At 53.8% G+C, this 17,681-nt stretch overlaps 1 protein-coding gene across 1 annotated transcript in view; it reads right to left on the bottom strand.

Annotated features, from left to right (window-relative positions):
- Positions 1-17,681, bottom strand: part of HPCAL1 (hippocalcin like 1) — a 104,716-nt gene that overhangs the window by 17,613 nt on the left and 69,422 nt on the right. Inside the window, exon 2 of the mRNA XM_060648432.3 lies at positions 6,761-6,846. The gene's annotated coding sequence lies outside the window, so the exon portion shown is untranslated. The remainder of the gene's footprint in view (positions 1-6,760; positions 6,847-17,681) is intronic.

Below are 17,681 nucleotides of genomic sequence, written 5' to 3'. Positions count from 1 at the left end.
GGGCCCAGCACCGAGCATGAAAACCCGGGATCCCAGCGGCCCAGACACAACCGGTGCGGGTCCGGGTCAGTGAAATTCCAACTCCTGTTCTTCAGAGAAAATGAGAAGAAAAGGACAGAAGAAAAGGACAGGCCTATGACGGCAGGGCAGAGCCCCAGTGGGGGCTGCTCCTTCCCTGCCGGCCGTGGGACACTGTGAGCCCCCCGGGGGGAGGGGGAGCCCCTGAGGGAGAGGCTGGGCTCTTCTCTACGGGCCAGATGTCTCCCGGGGACTCAGTTGTGGCTTCTGCCTGGTTCGGGCCCGTGGTGCATGGAGGAGACGGTTTCTGCACAGGACGCGCCCCTCAAGGACGGGGAAGCAGCAGGTGCGGAAGGAGAGTTCTGGAATTCGCCCAGAGCAAGCCCCAGTGTTCCGAGGAGGCTGGGCGGCTCAGATCTGCACAGGACAGGGTGTGCACTCACAACACATCCCCACACCGCACCCCTCCACACCCCACGGCGCATACATTATGTATATACCACGCCCCACGCCCATACTGGTGTGCCGCCCCCCCCCCCCCCCCGATTGTGCAAAGCCTCAGTCTGTTCGCCGGCTCCCAGTGGAGGAGAACACAGGCCTGGTGGGGCAGGGGTGGGGGGTGCTGACGACGGCCTTTCCAGCACATCAGTGTTTGGGACCACGAGGGCTTCCCTCCTGGGCTCGTTCTTATCTTAGAGAAAAGAGCATGGGCCGCGTTTACCATTCACTCACTCACTCCCTCCACCACGTCTGGACCCTCACCCGGTTTAGACTGCACACCGGGACCTCACTGCACACGGGAACCTGAGGACATCAACAGGGAGCCGCCGTGAGCCTCCCGGGAAGAACATGCCGGAGCCGCGCTCTGCCAGGGCAGGCTGGGGACAGGCCTGTAGAGCCGTGAGGCCCCTTCTTGAGCAGTGACATAATAACCATATAACATATGGCACCAATAACATCACAGTACTGAACAGTGCAGAACAATATGGAACCAATGGATAGATTAACAAAGGTAGGGTGTGGGGAGGTGGGGCAGCTCGGGGGCAGAAGCAAAAAAATGCCATCAAATCCTAGGAATTCAGACTAATGACTCGAAGGGCAGTTCAAATTTGTCAAGTCCGGGTCAAAAAATGTCTGAAAAGGTGCCTCTGAATTCGTTTTCAGGAAAAGGGTAAGGCCCGACCCAGCGCTGTGAGGGAGGCAAGCCGGCATGTGTATGAGCAGAGAAGTTAATTGTTATTAGCACAGCGCTCACTCCCAGCCTCGGAGCGGAGTCAGAGGCCCGGAAGGTCATGTGTCCCACAGCCTTGCTTTCCTGTCTGGGAATCAGGACTTTGGGCTGTGTGGACCCCGAGGCATGTTTGAGCCCCAGTGGACGCGTCTGTAGCAGCTGGGAAGTCCGCTCGCTTCGCTGGGATGTAGGTCCCTCCCCACGGCAGAGCTCCTGGGGACACGGCTGCCACCAAATGCTGGTTTGGTACCACTCGGGGCTCAGCTCACTAAACCAAAAATTTTTTTCTTTTTCTTTCTTTCTTTTTTTTTTTTTTGTTTTTAAACTTGGAAGGAATCTGCCAGTGAATCATCATCTCATATGCTATTTGATCCGTGTTTAATGTCTTTGGGAAGAAATAAAAACAGTAAGTCATTCTCAACATCAATGGCATCAGCCCGGCTCACACACGAGGCTCACAAATGGTGACGGGCCGGCTGCCCCTCGGTGGCCACGGCGGCTGCAGCCTTCGGTTGTCATTGGAGAGCGTGTGTATAATCAGGAGTGCAGACAGCTCACAGAAGCTGCCCTTTGCCATTTTTACTCTTTAAAAGAAAAGTTTTTTTTTTTAGATTTATTCACTTTTGAGAGAGAGAGAGAGGGAGACAGAGCATAAGCAGGGGAGGGGCGGAGAAAGAGAGGGAGACACAGGCTCCAGGCTCCGAGCTGTCAGCACCGAGCCCGATGCGGGGCTTGAACTCACAGACTATGAGATCACGACCTGAGCTGAAGTCGGATGCTCAACCGACAGCCACCCAGGCGCCCCTGCCGGTTTTACGCCTTAAATCACAGCACCAGAAGCCATAGATTCGGCAGGGAGAGTTGAGACCAAGGTACAAACTCACACACAGCCAGTGTCGATCAGCCTGCATTCACAGGGCACGTAGCAGGTGAAAAACACAGCGCTACGTGCTGGGGATACGCAGAAGGAGAAGATGCTTTCGTGCTGCTTATTGTCTGGTTGGGAAGGCAAGGCACGAATGCCTTCCCTCTTTTCTAGGCCGAGTCAGCTCCTACACTAGCCGGACACCGAGCTCCCGTGCCGGCCGGATAAGGGGGCGCAGAAGAAGGCAGCGTTCGGGGAGGAATCGACAGACTTGAGCGTTCGGGCTGCGGCCCGCGTCCTTTCCTGCCCTCGACCCCCGGGGACACAGCGTTGAATTCCATTCACCCAGGGCACGGCTGGGAATAAGCCCACAACCGATTAGCACGGTGCGTAAAACACAGGAAGGACACGGTGCTTGGCACTTGGGGAGAAGAAGCAAGTCAGGGAGGGAGGTCAGAAGGTCCGGCTGACACCGCGCCCCCCCCCCCCCCCACCCCAGGTCCTCCCCAGGCCCAGCCCTTCCACAGTGATCTGCGGCCCAGGGAGTCCATCATCCTGGCATTCCAGGCCTCCAAATTTCCCGTCCGTGACTTTCCGACCCAGATAGTCTCTAACTTCAGAGAAAGAGCCAGTCTCCTGGACACGCTATGAGGCCCCAGGCACAGCCACCAGAGCAAACCTTTGTTAAGTATGTTCCCAGGGCGTCCTTCTCAGCTAGAAACCTGCACATACGGCCTGTCAGGTCCAGGAATGTCAAGGGGGCCACAGGACAGAACACGTGCAGTCTGGGCTGATCCGGAAATCCGGGCCTTGGGAAGAGAGGATCGGTGCGGGCCGCCCTGAGACGCCTGTGCCGCAGAGAAGGGAGGCCCTGTGTGGGCTCGGACCGGGCTCAGGGGGCCCCAGCCCAGGTGCCAGCAAGCAGCGAGATCGTGGGGACATGGCTCGATCACCCATCCATTCATTCACTGCGGAGGCTCCCTCTGCGTCCCGCCCTTTGGGCGCTGAGCACAGACTCACTGGCAGGGACGGCCCCCTTCCCACTTGTCTCTGCCTTTCATCTCCACGACACAACGAGAGACCTACCCGCGGCAGAGGCTCAGAGATGCCGACGGGCAGTGAGTTCCTGCCCGGTGCTGGCAGTGCTGATTTGGGCCAGGACAACAGCCGCCCCCATCACACCCCCCGCCCCCGCCGCCCCCATCAGAATGCCAAGCCAAGTCTGCAGGCTCACGGTGTGTGTGTGTGTGTGTGTGTGTGTGTGTGTGCGTGCAGGTGCATGCACTGTCGCCGGCATTTGCCCACAACACTTGTCATGCAGGGTCTGCCCCTGTGGTTGAGGGGTGAAGGGGACGTCCACAGGAAGTGATATTGCAAAGTCATCCCAAGTCCCTGTAAAAATAACCCTCAACTGGCAACACAGTTTCCTAGCGTCCTGCCTCCAAACTGCAGCGGCCGCTACCTCAGAAAGGCCTGGAGAACGGCTCTCCGCGGGACCCAGCTGGAACCCGCAGACTAGGCAACACTTTAGGGGGGCGACAAGCCCAACACCCAGAGGGGAGGTTAGCCCGGGATCACGCTCTCCCGTCCTCTTCTGCAAAATCCCAAATCTCCATGCCCCAGGTAACCTAACATCTTCCAGAAGAACTGTGGTGAACCAAATCTCTGTGAGCAGCAACCATGAAATTTTCTCGGGGGCGGGGAGGGGGGGGGCCGTGTCACTACACTACTTAAAGGACAAACTGCTTCCTTATTATGATATTTGTTACGGTGATCTGTGATCACTGATTACAACTCCCTGAAAGCTTAGAGGATGATTAGCATTTTTTTAGCAATATTTTCTTGTTTTTGTGTTTTGGTTTGTTTTGGTTTGGTTTTTTTTAGAGAGGTAGAGAGAGCATCTCCAGCAGGCTCTGTGCTGATAGCAGAGCTCACGCAGGGCTCGATCGCACGACCCGTGAGATCATGACCTGAGCTGAAATCAAGAGCCGGACACTTAACCGACCGAGTCACCCAGGGGCTCCAGTAATGAAGTATTCTTTGAATTTTTTTGAACGTTTATTTATTTCTGAAAGAGAAAGAGAGCAAATGGGGGAGGGTCAGAGAGAGAGCGAGACACAGAATCCGAAGCAGGCTCCAGGCTCTGAGCTGTCAGCACAGAGGGGGGTCGAACTCACAGACCTCGAGATCATGACCTGAGCCGAAGTCGGACGCTTAACCGACTGAGCCACCCAGGTGCCCCGGTATTTTTAAATTAAGGTATATACACTGGTGGGTTTTTTTAGACCTAATGCTATTTCACACTCAGTAGACTACAGTATTGTATAAACATAACTTTTATATGCACTGGGAAACCACAACATTCATTGACTCGCTTTATTGGGATATTTGCCTTACTGCGGTGCTCTGGAACCAAATCTGCAGGGTCTCCGAGGCGAGCTTGCACACAGGCAACGTCCAGGGAGCACAGAGCCAGATTTTCCCCCTCCCATCTTGCAGCTCCCATAGAGCTGAGGAAGGAAGGAGGAGAAGCTGGTGAAGGCAGCACCTTCCACACTAATCTATCCCCTGAGGCAGAGGCCCTGCCTGGGGCTCCGGTCCCAACCCCGGAAGCACGGTCCCAATCCCTGGGAACACGGTCCCAACCCCCAGGAGCATGGTCCCAACCCTGGGAGCACGTTCACAAGGGGGAACAGGACGGATGAGAGAAGGAAGGGCAGGGTGGTGGGAGAAACACTCCTCCCTCAGGAAGACCAAGGCAGAGGGCACACCCCCAACATCCACACAAGAGAGGCGGAGCCCCCCCCACCTGGGGGATGCGGGCTTCCTCGGGGGACAGTCAGCAAGGAGAAGTGCGGGGGTGTCTGGGCCTGGTCTGAAAGCGACAACGTTTGGGGGGTGCTGGGAGCCTGCCGGTCTGACCTGCTAATAATGCTCACGTCCGCTCAAAGGGAAACAGCAGCCTGGCACCTTCCTCCCGGCCTTGCTGCCCCCTCGGGCGCACTGGGTCTCGTGCTGGGCACCCAGCAACCTTAAGGGGCTTTATTAGGGTGGAAATACGCACACTTCAATAGGTCTGGGGTCCAAATCTTAGCCTCACGGCTGAGCGTTAAAGGGGATTCCTTCTGGGTGGGAAGGTGAGAATTACATGCTTCTAGGATCTAGAAGGTGGGCTCTCCCGGGCTGGGCCTGGCCCCTCCCCCATGCTGCCTCCTTCTGTCTTTGGCAACAGACCCCACACCCCTGGCCTCAACTGGTGCTCACAGCACTGGGGTGGGCAGGGCAGGGCAGGGCAGGGCCGATGACTAATGACAGTCACTGTCATAATTACCAGAAGCCGGGGAGGAGGAAGAGGAAGAAGGGCTGTGAGGCAGCTGAGGCTCCCCGCCAACCCCCACCCCTGCCGGCCTCCACTCTTACAACCACCCCAAGAGGGAGGTGTGAGTAATCCTCTTACAGAGGAGACTTGGACTTGGGGAGGCTGTTAAGTGCACCCAGTAGGATCTGGAGGACACAAACCCAAAGCCAGAGGCCTTTCTCCCACTCACCACCTACTTCCTCACTTGGGAACAGAGCCGAACACAGAGCCCGGCAAGAGCGACAGACGCCACAGCAGAGGCAACGGGGTCCTGGGCCCTCAGGAGGGCTTGTTCAGTGCCCAGCCAGCACCTCCTGGCGGGGGAGCCAACAGGTGGCACAGGAGCCCTCCAGAGTGCCTCTAGAGGACAGAGGACAGGTAACAGGTGCAGCCCTGGGGTCAGAACGGCATTCGAACATTACAGGCATTTTGCTTCCCCGGGATCCTGCCTAGAACCCAAAGCAGGCGGTGGCCTGAGATGGGGCCAGGAGGGTGGTGGATTCAAAGAGACCAAGAGTTGGCAGGTCATGCTAATTACTGTGGACTTGACCCCCTGACTGAGGGGAGAGCAGCTGGGCTCCGGGTCTGGGGGGCCGGGCCTGGTCAGGGCTTTGCCGTGCTGGCGGACAAGAGGATCACGGGGCTGTGAGCGAGAAAGGGGTTCCCGTGGTCAGTCTTTTGGGGAGGCGGGAAGGGCGGCAGAGTGGAGGGGCTGGGGGAAGTCCACGAGAGGACAGAGAAAAGCCTGGAAGGACGCAGGTGGGGCCAGAGAAGGGGGCAGCGTTTGCACCAAGCTTTCAGAGGCCCCAGTGAGACCATGGGGAGGGCGGGGGGCGAAGGGAGGTGGGGGTAGGGAGGCTCGGCCCCGGGGCCCTGGGAAGGCAGCTCTTTCCCCTCTGTGGGAGGGGGAGGTGGGCAGGACCTAGGAGGTGGGAGCTTTCGGGAATGCCCTATTCCCGTCACTGGATACATTCCTAAATCAAAGCACCCGAGGTCAAAGGACCTACGAGAAAGACGGGCCAGCTTAGGGCGAGAGCCAAGCCGATCACGGGACCTGGGTGGGTTCTTTCCATCTCAGAGCCTCAGGTTCCTGACCACCTCAGGTGTCCTGGGCAGGCTGTCGCCTGCTCCCCGACTTCTGGTCTTCCCTGCTCTTCCCACTGAGCTGGGTGAAATCCCCGTCTGCCAGCCGCAGGCAGGACCCCACAGAGTGGTAGAACCCCCCCCCCTCCCCGCCCGCCAGTCTTCACCTGCTTCCAGACCCACGTGGCCTCCCAAAGTGACTTACCCAAGGCCAAGCGGAGGCGGAGACAGCCGGGACCAGAAACTCCGGGGGCTGGTTCCACGTCCTTGTCTGGGCCGCTAGACCATGCCCTGGAAGGGAGGAACAACAGGTCACTTAGGGTGCAGACACCCCTGGCCCAGAGCCCACTGCCTTTCCGGTTGCTTCGGTGCACTTACCGGGGGGAACTATAGCCTTTGCAAGCCCCACACTAAGCACAGGAAAGCCCTGGGTTCCTGGGAGCCACTGAGGCCAGAGGCCATGAGCACTGGGAGGGAGGAAAGTCCCCACGATACTGATGGGACGAGTCTCCCAGCGGGACCCCGGCCACCCCTTGGGTGAGGTCACCGGCTATCACAAGCTGGCGCAAACGCCGGGTGTGGCCCTTGGCCACGGCCTCTGTGGTCTGCACACCCGGGGCTCGGGCTCTGGCTGCATCACTGAGTCACTGCGGCCCGTCACCACGCCGCCTGCGGCCCGACCCGACGCTCTGGCCCACAGGGTCACTGTAAGGGCCCTGAGGGCTGTGCACGGGGTGGGCTCACGGGGGCTCCACCAGCCAAGCTCCCGTCCTGCACGCAAGAAAGGTCAGATGGCATCGCCAACCTCTAGCCAACGGTTCCCGGAGTCACAGGGTCACGACGGGAAGACACGCCCACGCACCACGGGCATCCTGGGTGCCCCGACCCATCCCCACCTTCAACCACCACCACCACCAGTTTCTGGCACATTCCAAACACCCTGCACGCGTGGCTAACTGATGGCCGACCTCCTCCTTCACCCCTTTCGGCTGCACCCTGTACAGGAAGATGAAATGTAATTATAACATCCTCGCGGCTACAATCTGCCCGCTGCCAGGTGCCATACGAAAAGCTTTCTGTGCATCCTCTGTTTGCGCTAACCGATTTAATCCTCCCATCAACCTATGAGGTGGGCATCTTAGTAACCCTGCGGTACAGATGGGGAAACTGTGGCAGAGCGAGAACGGAGCCCAGGCAGTCCTGGGCTCTCACACCCGGGGCCACACGGCCTTCCCCCCCCCGGCTGGCTCCTTCTCGATCTCCAGTGCCCTCTCCCGCCGTCTCCGCACCTGCCAGCCCGTTTGTCTTCCCGATCCAAATACGTTTCTCGGCTATTTTCTCAGAACACACGGTCATCTCCTACAATGGTCACCGTTTATACGCCCTCACTGGAGTGGTCCCGAGGACCGGAGCCAAGTAGCTCCTTCACCCCCAGAAAACAGGGCCCCCGGGCCGTGCGGGTACCCGGGGGCGTCCCCTCGCTCCTTTGCTCCTGCGAAATAAAGGGCAGGATCTGCTCCCAATGGACCGTGAGCTCCAGGAGGGCGGGAAGGCACTGTCTTCACTTCTGTGCTGCCGGTACGCAACAGGCGCCCAATAAATAATCGGTGTTTGACCAGTGAGTGCCCCCAAACTCATCACATGGACATTATTGAAAGTAGAGTGCACTTCACTCCGTTAAAATTCTACCCTGTCGCAGCACTACAGAACGTACGTGCCGATTACATTATTTAAGTTCAGGGCTGGGATTTAAGACATGGAAGAGAAAAGCCATACAGCGTCTTCCCATCAGAAATTCTCACTGGAAGGTCACTGTGCTTTTAGAGAGCACCACACACACACACACACACACACACACACACACACACACAAACACAGTACTTTGTGTATATACTTTATCTCATTATATAATGTGAATTTGTTAAAAGAGACTTTATTTTTATTTTTTTTATTTTTAAAAAAATTTTTTAACGTTTTTTATTTATTTTTGAGACAGAGAGAGACAGAGCATGAACGGGGGAGGGGCAGAGAGAGAGGGAGACACAGAATCGGAAGCAGGCTCCAGGCTCTGAGCCGTCAGCCCAGAGCCCGACGTGGGGCTCGAACTCATGGACCTCGAGATCGTGACCTGAGCTGAAGTCGGACGCTTAACCGACTGAGCCAGCCAGGCACCCCAAAAGAGACTTTATTTTTAGAGCAGTCTCATGTTCACAGCAAATTGGAGCAGAAAGCACAGAGTTCCGGCACCCCTGTGCCCCCCACGCACAGCCTTCCCCGCGATCAACACGCCCCACTACAGACGGGGGCATGTTTATTACAGATGGTGAACGCACACAAACACACGTTATCACTCCCAATCCATAGTTTGCATTAGGGTTCACTCTTGGTGGTGGACGCTCTGGGGGTCTCGACAAGGATATAATGATGTATATCCACCATTACAGCATCATACAGAGATGTTTTACTGCCCTAAAAGTCCTCTGAGCTTGCCTCGCCCCATATTTTTAAATTCTTTATTTATTTTTGAGATTGAGACAGCGTGTGAGCAGGGAAGGGGCAGAGAAAGAGGGAGACAGAATCCGAAGCAGGCTCCAGGCTCCGAGCTGTCAGCACAGAGCCCGCCACGGGGCTCGAACCCACGAACCGTGAGATCGTGACCGGAGACGAAGTTGGACGCTCAACCGACTGAGCCACCCAGGCGCCCCACGTCCCATAGTTTTAAAAGACACTTTCAAATCGACGATCTTAGCGAAGTTATCTTGCACTCGGTAAGCCGGCTTTGACACTCAAGGAGGTCAAGCCCCAGATAGGGTCAAAGGTCCTCCCCAAGGTCACCTTTGTGAAACGGCTGGCAGCAGGATGTGCTAGAAGCTTTGTGTCCAGTCATCATTTTATCATCCTGCCCTTTTAACGGTCCTAGCAGGGAAAGCCCATTCGAACCCTCCGTTGACAAGAGGAGCAAACACACTCAGGGACCTGGCCACGGTTCCACGAGCCGAAGCAGGATGGCTGCCCAAAACGCCAAGCCCTAAACCCATGCTCTGTGCTTTCCAGACGCCCTCATGAATTACAGGGGCTTATAGGAGACTGTGGGAATGCAGTGAGCGAGCCCCCGCCGGTCGGGGGGGCTCTGGAGCCCGAGTAGGCACTCCCCCAGCCCACACCCCTCTCCGCGGGACCCTGCCCTCCAGGACACGCACCACGGCCACACCGCGTGATCAGTGCCACCACACCTCCCCTGGGTGCAGGTCACTCACTGTGGGCTACAAAGGCCCCGCCATTTCCAGCCTCCCAGGGTCAGTCCTGAACAGCCAACGCGCTCGGTGACCAGCCCCGTGCCCCGAATGCCAGACGAGAACATCTCCAGTCCACACAGACGCCTTCTACCACAGTTCCTCCTGTCTCACCGGGACACGCGCCAGCTCTCCTGGGGAAAGTACTGGGTGGCAGGAGAGCAGGGAAGAAGTCTGGTCCCGGCGGGCCTCTGCCGCTGAGCGGCCCTGTGACTTGGCCACGCCCTGTCATCTCTGCCATTCCGTTTCCCCAAGCCGTGACAAAGCCTGTGGCCTGCATGCCCTCAGAGGCTGGGCCAGCTCCGACACCAGGCTTCCCAGCAGAAGGAGGGTCCATGAGTCCAGAGGCCTTGAGGGCTCTCTGGCTCCCCAGCTGCTTGGGAACACTCCCCGAACTCAAATGGCAAATTTCCTCCTGGCTCTATCGCTAAGCCACAGGGGCTCCCCGGCCGCCAGCTTTCCTGTGACAGATAAAGATTACAGTCGTCGCCCAAGACTGACTCAAGTAGCAGAAGTCATTATGCAGAAATAATTATGTGGAGTGATGTCTGGTCGCTCCTGATTTCTGCCTAGCGATTGCGCTCTAAGCGGTCTGCCTCTTTCTCTCCGGGAGAGCTAACTGCAGAGTCCTGGGGGATCCAGACGTACTGGGCATGATCCCCCGGCTCCAAACTCGTGCCGGGTGGGGCACCAGCATCCTGGGTTAAGGTTCTCTGGGAGGCCCTTCTGCTGAGCACTTGGGAGAGAGGAGACATAGAACTTCCCCAGCCCCTTCCTCACGTCAGACATAAGATACCTCCTTCTCGTAGGTTGGGGTCTCTGGGCGGTGACTTGGGCAATGACCAGGCCTGACCTATTCTTGTCCTCCCGGCTTCTAGCACACAGAAGGGCCTCGGGAGAGCAGGGAGAGGGACAGCATAGACGGCTGTGTGGCCAGACCACCCGGGCTCCAATCCTTTTTTTTTTTAATGTTTATTTATTTTTGAGACAGAGAGAGACAGAGCATGAATGGGGGAGGGTCAGAGAGAGAGGGAGACACAGAATCGGAAGCAGGCTCTAGGCTCTGAGCTGTCAGCACAGAGCCCGACGTGCGGCTCGAACCCACAGACCGCGAGATCATGACCTGAGCCGAAGTCGGACGCTTAACTGACTGAGCTACCCAGGCGCCCCCACCCAGTCTCCAATCCTAGCTCTACTGTTCCCTCTACTGCCTGGCTGTGTGACCCTGACCCACTAGTGAACTTCTCTCTGCCTCAGTTTCTAGGTATGTGGAGTGGAGATGGCAATAACGCTACCTAGTTGATCAACGGTTTATAAAAACTGCATGAGCCAATGCACAGAAAGATGCCTGGCACGTAGGAAGAACTCAATGTCAACAAGGACTGAAAGGCCACAAAGAACATGATCATCAGGATCTAAGCCCCTAGAGAGACATACGCTACCAAAACCTACTCCAGAAAAATCTGGAAGATCTGAAAGAAAGAGACAATCCGAAATGCCTATAAGCAGGCAAGAGCTTGAATTCATAATCAAAATATTACTCACGCACAGGAAAGCCCAGACCCAGATGGCTTCACTTCCCACTTCTATAAACATTTCAAGAATCAACACCAATTCTCACAAACTCATCCAAAAAAACAGAAGAAGAGGGAACACTTCCCAACTTGTCCTATAAAGCAGGTACTGGCCCGGACATCAAAAGCAGACAAATTTCACGAGAGAAGAAAGATAGAGATCAGCGGCCCTAATGCAACCCCCACCCCCCTAAAAATCAACAAGATACTAGCATACCGAATCCAGCAACATAAAGAATAAAAAGAATTATACGTCATGACCAAGTGGGATTTATCTCAGGAATGCAAGGTCGGTTTACCATCTGAAAATCAACTCCTGTAGTGCATCATATCAATAAAATAAAAAGCACAAATCACAGGCTTTTCTCAAGTGACACAGAAAAAGTACTTGACAAAATCCAACACGGTTTCATAATAAAAACACTAAATAATCCAGGAGTAGAAGGGAACTAGAGTTATCTGTTAAAAAAAAAAAAAAAGAAAAGAAACCTCACAGCTAGGGTGCCTGGGTGGCTCAGTGGTTAGGCACCTGACTTTTGATCTCGGCTCAGGTCATGATCTCACGGTTCATGGGTTCGAGCCCCATGTGGGGCTCTGTACTGACCGTGCAGAGTCTGCTTGGAATTGTGTCTCTCTCCCTGTCCCTCTCTCTGCCCCTTCCCTGCTCTCTCTCTCTCAAAAATAAAACAAAGTAAACATTAAAAAAAAAAACCAAAAAAAAAAAAACCTCACAGCTAACATCATAGTCAATGGTAAAGGACTGGATGCTGTCTCCCTACGATCAGGAGTGAGACAACGATGCCCACCGTGACCATTGCTATTCAGCAGTATATTAGAGGCTCTAAACAGGACAATAAAGCAAGAGAAAGAAGTGTGAGATTAGAAAAGAAGACAGAAAACTATCTCTATTTGCAGATGTCATTACCTTATATATAGAAGATCCTAAAGGTTCCACTAAAAAAAATGAATAGTTCAGCAAGATTGCTGATTTTTGCTTTTCATTTTATTGATATGATGTACTACATTAATAACATAAGATCAACATACAAAACTCAGCTGTATTTCTATACATTTGCAATGAAAAATCCAAAAATGAAATTAAGAAAACAATTCCAGGGGCACCTGGGTGGCTCAGTCGTTTAAGCGTCCGACTTCGGCATAGGTCATGATCTCACGGTCTGTGAGTTCGAGCCCCGCGTTGGGCTCTGTGCTGACAGCTCAGGGCCTGGAGCCTGGTTTGGATTCTGTGTCTCCCTCTCTCTGCCCCTCCCCTGCTTGCTCTCTCTCTTTATCTCACTCAAAAATAAATATTTAAATTTTTTTAAAAAGGAAAACAATTCCATTAGCAAGAGCATCAAAAAGAATAGAACAGGAATGAATTTAACAAAAGTACAGAACTTATACTTGGAAAGCTACAAAATATTGTTGAAAAAAAAAAGGAAAATCTAAATAATTGGGGAAATATCCCATGTTCATGGGTCAGAAGACTTAACATCGTTAAAATGGCAACACTCCCCAAACTTATCTAGAGATTCAGTACATCCCCCCACCAGAATCCCAGCTTACTTCTTTGCAGAAATTGACAAGCTGGTTCTAAATTTCACATGGGTGGGGGGGTGCCTGGGTGGCTCTGTTGGTTAAGTGCCCAACTCTTGGGTTTCAGATCAGGTCACGATCTCACGGTTAGTGGGTTTGAGCCCCACATCGGGCTCCACACTGACAGCATGGGGCCTGCTTGGAATTCTCTCTTTCTACCTGCTGGTCCCCATTTGTGCACCTGTCTCTCTCTAAATAAAAATTAAAAAAAAAAAATAAATTTCATATGGAATTGCAAAGGACCCAGGATAGCCAGAACAATCCTGAAGGAGGACAACATAAGGACTCACATCTCAATTTCAAAACTTACTACAAATCAATAATAACCAAGACGGTCTGGTACTGGCCCAAGGACAGACATGTAGATCAATGAAACAGAACCAGGAATCCATAAATAAACTCACACATCTTTGGTCAACTGATGTTGAGTAAGTGTGCCAAGATAGGGAAAGAATATCTTCTCGACAAATGGTGCTGGGACAAAACTGAATAAGCCACACGCAAAAGAATGAAGCTGGGCCCTCACCTCACATCGTATACAAAAATTAACTCAAAATGGGTCAGAGAACTAAATGTAAAAGCTAAATCTATAAAACTCTTCGAAAAAAAAACCACATAGGGCTAAATCTTCATTAATTTTGGATTTGGCAAAGGATTCTTAGCTAGGACACCAAAAGCCCAAACAACCAGATAAGATAAATTGGACGACTTGTCCTTCGGGGACACAGACAAGAAAACGAAAAGACAGCCCACAAAATGGGTGAAAATATTTGCAAATAAGTTTACTGATAAAGCATTTGTATCTAGAATATATAAAGAACTCTTCCAATTCAATAGAAAGACGTATAACCCAACTAAAGTATGGGCAAAGGATGCGAATACACATTTATCTGAAGAAGATATATAAAGGACCAATAAAACACACGAAAAGATGCTCAACATCGTTAGTTATTGGCGAAATACAAATGAAAAGCACAATAAGATACCGCTTGGTACCCGCTAAGATTTCTGGAATCAAAGAGTCAGACCGATACAAGTGCTGAGAAGGATTTGGAGAATCGAAACCCACATTGCTGTTGGGAATTCAGTGCTTTGGAAAGCAGTCTGGCCGTTTCTCAAATGATTAAACATACAGTTATCATATGTTTATCACATGGTTTATCATATGTTCCGGTAACCCGGAAACTCAGTTCCTGAGTATACGCACGCCCAAGAGCTATGAAAACATACGGCCACACACAGACTCTTACGCAACGTTCTCAGCAGCACCGTTCATGATAACCAAAAGGTGGGAACAACACAAATGTCCGTCAACACATGCATGAGAACAAAATGTGGTTATATTGCTACGGTAGAATATTATTCAGCCATGAAAAGAAACAAAGTATTTTAAACGTGTATTCATTTTTGAGGGACAGAGTATGAGGGGGGAGGGGCAGAGAGACAGAGAGAGGGAGAGAGAGAGAGAGAGAGACAGAGAGAGAGAGAGACAGAGAGAGAGATTCTGAAGCAGGCTCCAGGCTCGGAGCTGCCCAGCACAGAGCCCGATGCGGGGCTCGAACCCACAAATGATGAGGCTATGACCGGAGCTGAAGTTGGACGCTTAACTGACTGAGCCACCCAGGCGCCCCTGCATTGCATACTCTAAATGGGTGAATTACATGGCATGCGAGTTACATCTCAATAAAGCTGTTGACATTTAAATTTTTTTTTAAACATTTATTTATTTTTGAGAGACAGAGCGCGAGCGGGGGAGGGGCAGGGAGAGAGCGAGACGCAGAATCCGAAGCAGGCTCCAGGCTCCGAGCCGGCAGCACAGAGCCCCACGCGGGGCTCGAACCCACGAACCAAGAGATCAAGCCCTGAGCCGCAGCCCGACGCTTCACCACCTGAGCCGAGCCGCCCAGGGGCCCCTCCCTAGCTGTTAACATTTTTAAAAAAGGACCCTAAGTCAGTGTCCCGGTACTTCCGTACCCCCGAGAGCAGCAGGGCAAAGAGCAGACCCACGGGAGCCCACTTCCCACTGCTGGTGCCTCAGCTCCCCTCACCCCCCCCACACCAGAACCCTGTGGCCTCAAATCTGGGGACACGGCCCCCAGGAATACGCTGCACAACGGCCTCGGAGGCCCCCACCCCCGACACAGCACGCACTCGACTCGCATGCTGAGTGCCCCACACGAGGGTCAGGTGCAGGGACGACAGTCCCACTTCTGAGGAGCCCACGGCCCCGTGGGGGACGCTCAGGTGTATGCCAGATTGCGGGGGGGGGGGGGACGCGTGGACACAAGCTCTCTGGATCTCTCTGGAGTCAGGGGGGAGATCCAACCCACTGCAGGGAGCGGGGGGCAGCCCCCCAGGATGTGCACGCAGTCCAGTCTGGAGGAGGCTCCACTGAACACTCAGTGAGGGACCGGTCACTTGCGGAACAACGGGAAGAGAGCAGGCCACTTCAGGCCCTGACCTCCGCCAGGCTGGCCAACCTCTCGGCACCTCACCTTCCCCACCCGAGCACGTCCGCGGAGGCCCCCGGGGACGTGGATTTTCACAGGATAAGGACCCTGCGTCCCCAGCGCCCAGCCTGCGCGCCCCACGATTCCAGCCACTCAGCAACGAGACTGAACGTCACAAGGGGCGACTCTGTGCCGGGCACTGGGGACACCCGACTGTTGTCAAGCACCCTGCCTTCCAAGGGCTTACTTTCCGGTCACAAAACACAAGTGGCGGGGTGGGGGTGGGTGGGGGGGGCCGGGAGAATGGATGAAGGGGGTCAGGGTTAAAAAAGGAATTCACAGGCACAGATCGAAGCTGCATGCCACGACTGTCGTGGGTGGGGAGAATTGGAGGCACTGGGACGACCACCTCGGACTATGTGCCACCTCTCAGCCGGCACCAGAAATAAGGAGCATCTTAGGACCAAGCCACAGAGGCCAGGGGTCGTGTGATCATGTGTAGACACAGAGATTCTCAGAGAGCTGGAAGGAGAAGAAGGAGGGCTGGGGTCGCCCTCAGGGTGTTCCCACTCATGCCAACGACCAAGGCCACATTCCAACCTAGGGGGGTTCAGCAGCCAGACATACTCTTTCTTCTAAGAGCCTCTGCCTTCCTGTCTGCCCGCCAACGATGGGTCTCTCTCTGATTTGTCCAGTGCAGTAGGGGAACCCGGCCAACACCCCCCCCACTCCTCCTGTCTGCCTCTCTCAGGGTCAGCGTTCAGATCTTGAGCGCATGTTCTAAGAGTTGGTTCCCCACCCCTGACTCCCAGCACCCCCAGCACAAAGGAAAGACCAGGGAAACGCCCTAGAGATCGTTCTGGCATTTTGGTTGTGTGTCCCCGCCCCCCAGCATCCATTCTGTCTTCTAACAGCAACATTCCTCAGTTCTTCTTAAGGGTCCACGCTGCCCCCAATCCCAACTCGCTGGACCCAAAGCGGGGCCCCCTCGTCTTTCCACCACAGAGGGAGCTCTCTCCCTCTCTCCCACGGCCATCTGTCCCGATGACAGGAATGGCTGGAGATTCCCACCGCCATCAGCTGCCCTGCTCCAGGGGATGGGCTTCCAGACAGCACACGGGGCCCCCCGAGAACAGGGGGCAGCATGGGGGTGCAGGTACCTTGGCAGTGTCCTAACCCAGTCCACCCGGGTCTCCTCGGTGTTGTGAAATATTAAATTCCCTTCTTTGCTTTTGGGGCGCCTGGGTGGCTCAGTCGGTTAAGCGTCCGACTTCGGCTCAGGTCATGATCGCACAATTCATGGGTTCGAGCCCCACGTCGGGCTCTGTGCTGACAGCTCAGAGCCTGGAGCCTGCTTCGGATTCTGTCTCCCTTCTCTCGGCCCCTCCCCCGCTCTCTCTCTCTCTCTCTCTCTCCCCCTCTCTCTCAAAAATAAACATCAAAAAATTGTAAACTCCCTTCTTTGCTTTAACCCACTTTGCAACAGTTTTTCTAGCCCTTTCAACAGAGTCTGAACTGATGGAAGATGCTTGCTCTTCTTCAGAAAGTAAGTACGACGGAATCTCATCTTCCTCCAGGTTTCACTGTTCTGCTGAAGGACCTTTAAATGTCCTCATCTTCCTTCTTTCATCAGAGACAGTCTTCCCAAAACTGTCTTCCAAGGAAAATTCGTCTGGGGTGCTGTGCCTTACAAAATGTAACAGGTAAGAGATGCCCCGCGGTCATGTAAATGTGCAAATGACTTCCTTTCACAAAGTTAAATTGGTTTCCTGACTGCAGGATTCCTTTAACAGACGACTGATTTATTTAACTGCAATATTTGTGACTAAGATTTCTGTGCTAAATCTTTAAGGGAGGATAACAATACGCCTGACTCCCCCCCCCCGTGTGTGCAGCTGGGGAAATCTTATTTTCACTGCGTAACCGTGGGGCGAGATTACACGAAATACATTTCAGAAAATGGATCCAGCTGGAATTTCAGACTTTTTCCTATTCCAAACTGCCTAGCATTTAGGGGTCTTTTGATTTTCCCACCTGAGCCTTTTGGTAAAAAAAAAAAAAAGAAAGAAAAAGAAAGAAAGAAAAAATTGCATTTCATTTTAAGCACAGTTGTTGCAGAAGAATTTTGAAAACCAGAGAGTGCTACTAAAATCAGGCACGGGGGAAAAGGAGGTGATAAGAACCTTGGACTAAGAGGCAGCAGAGAAGTGAGG

Source organism: Panthera onca, chromosome A3 (genome assembly GCF_046562875.1).
Source record: "Panthera onca isolate mPanOnc1 chromosome A3, mPanOnc1 haplotype 2, whole genome shotgun sequence".
Lineage (NCBI taxonomy): Eukaryota > Metazoa > Chordata > Mammalia > Carnivora > Felidae > Panthera > Panthera onca.
Note: the sequence above shows the minus strand (reverse complement) of the source record. Positions and strands in the feature narration are given on the sequence as shown.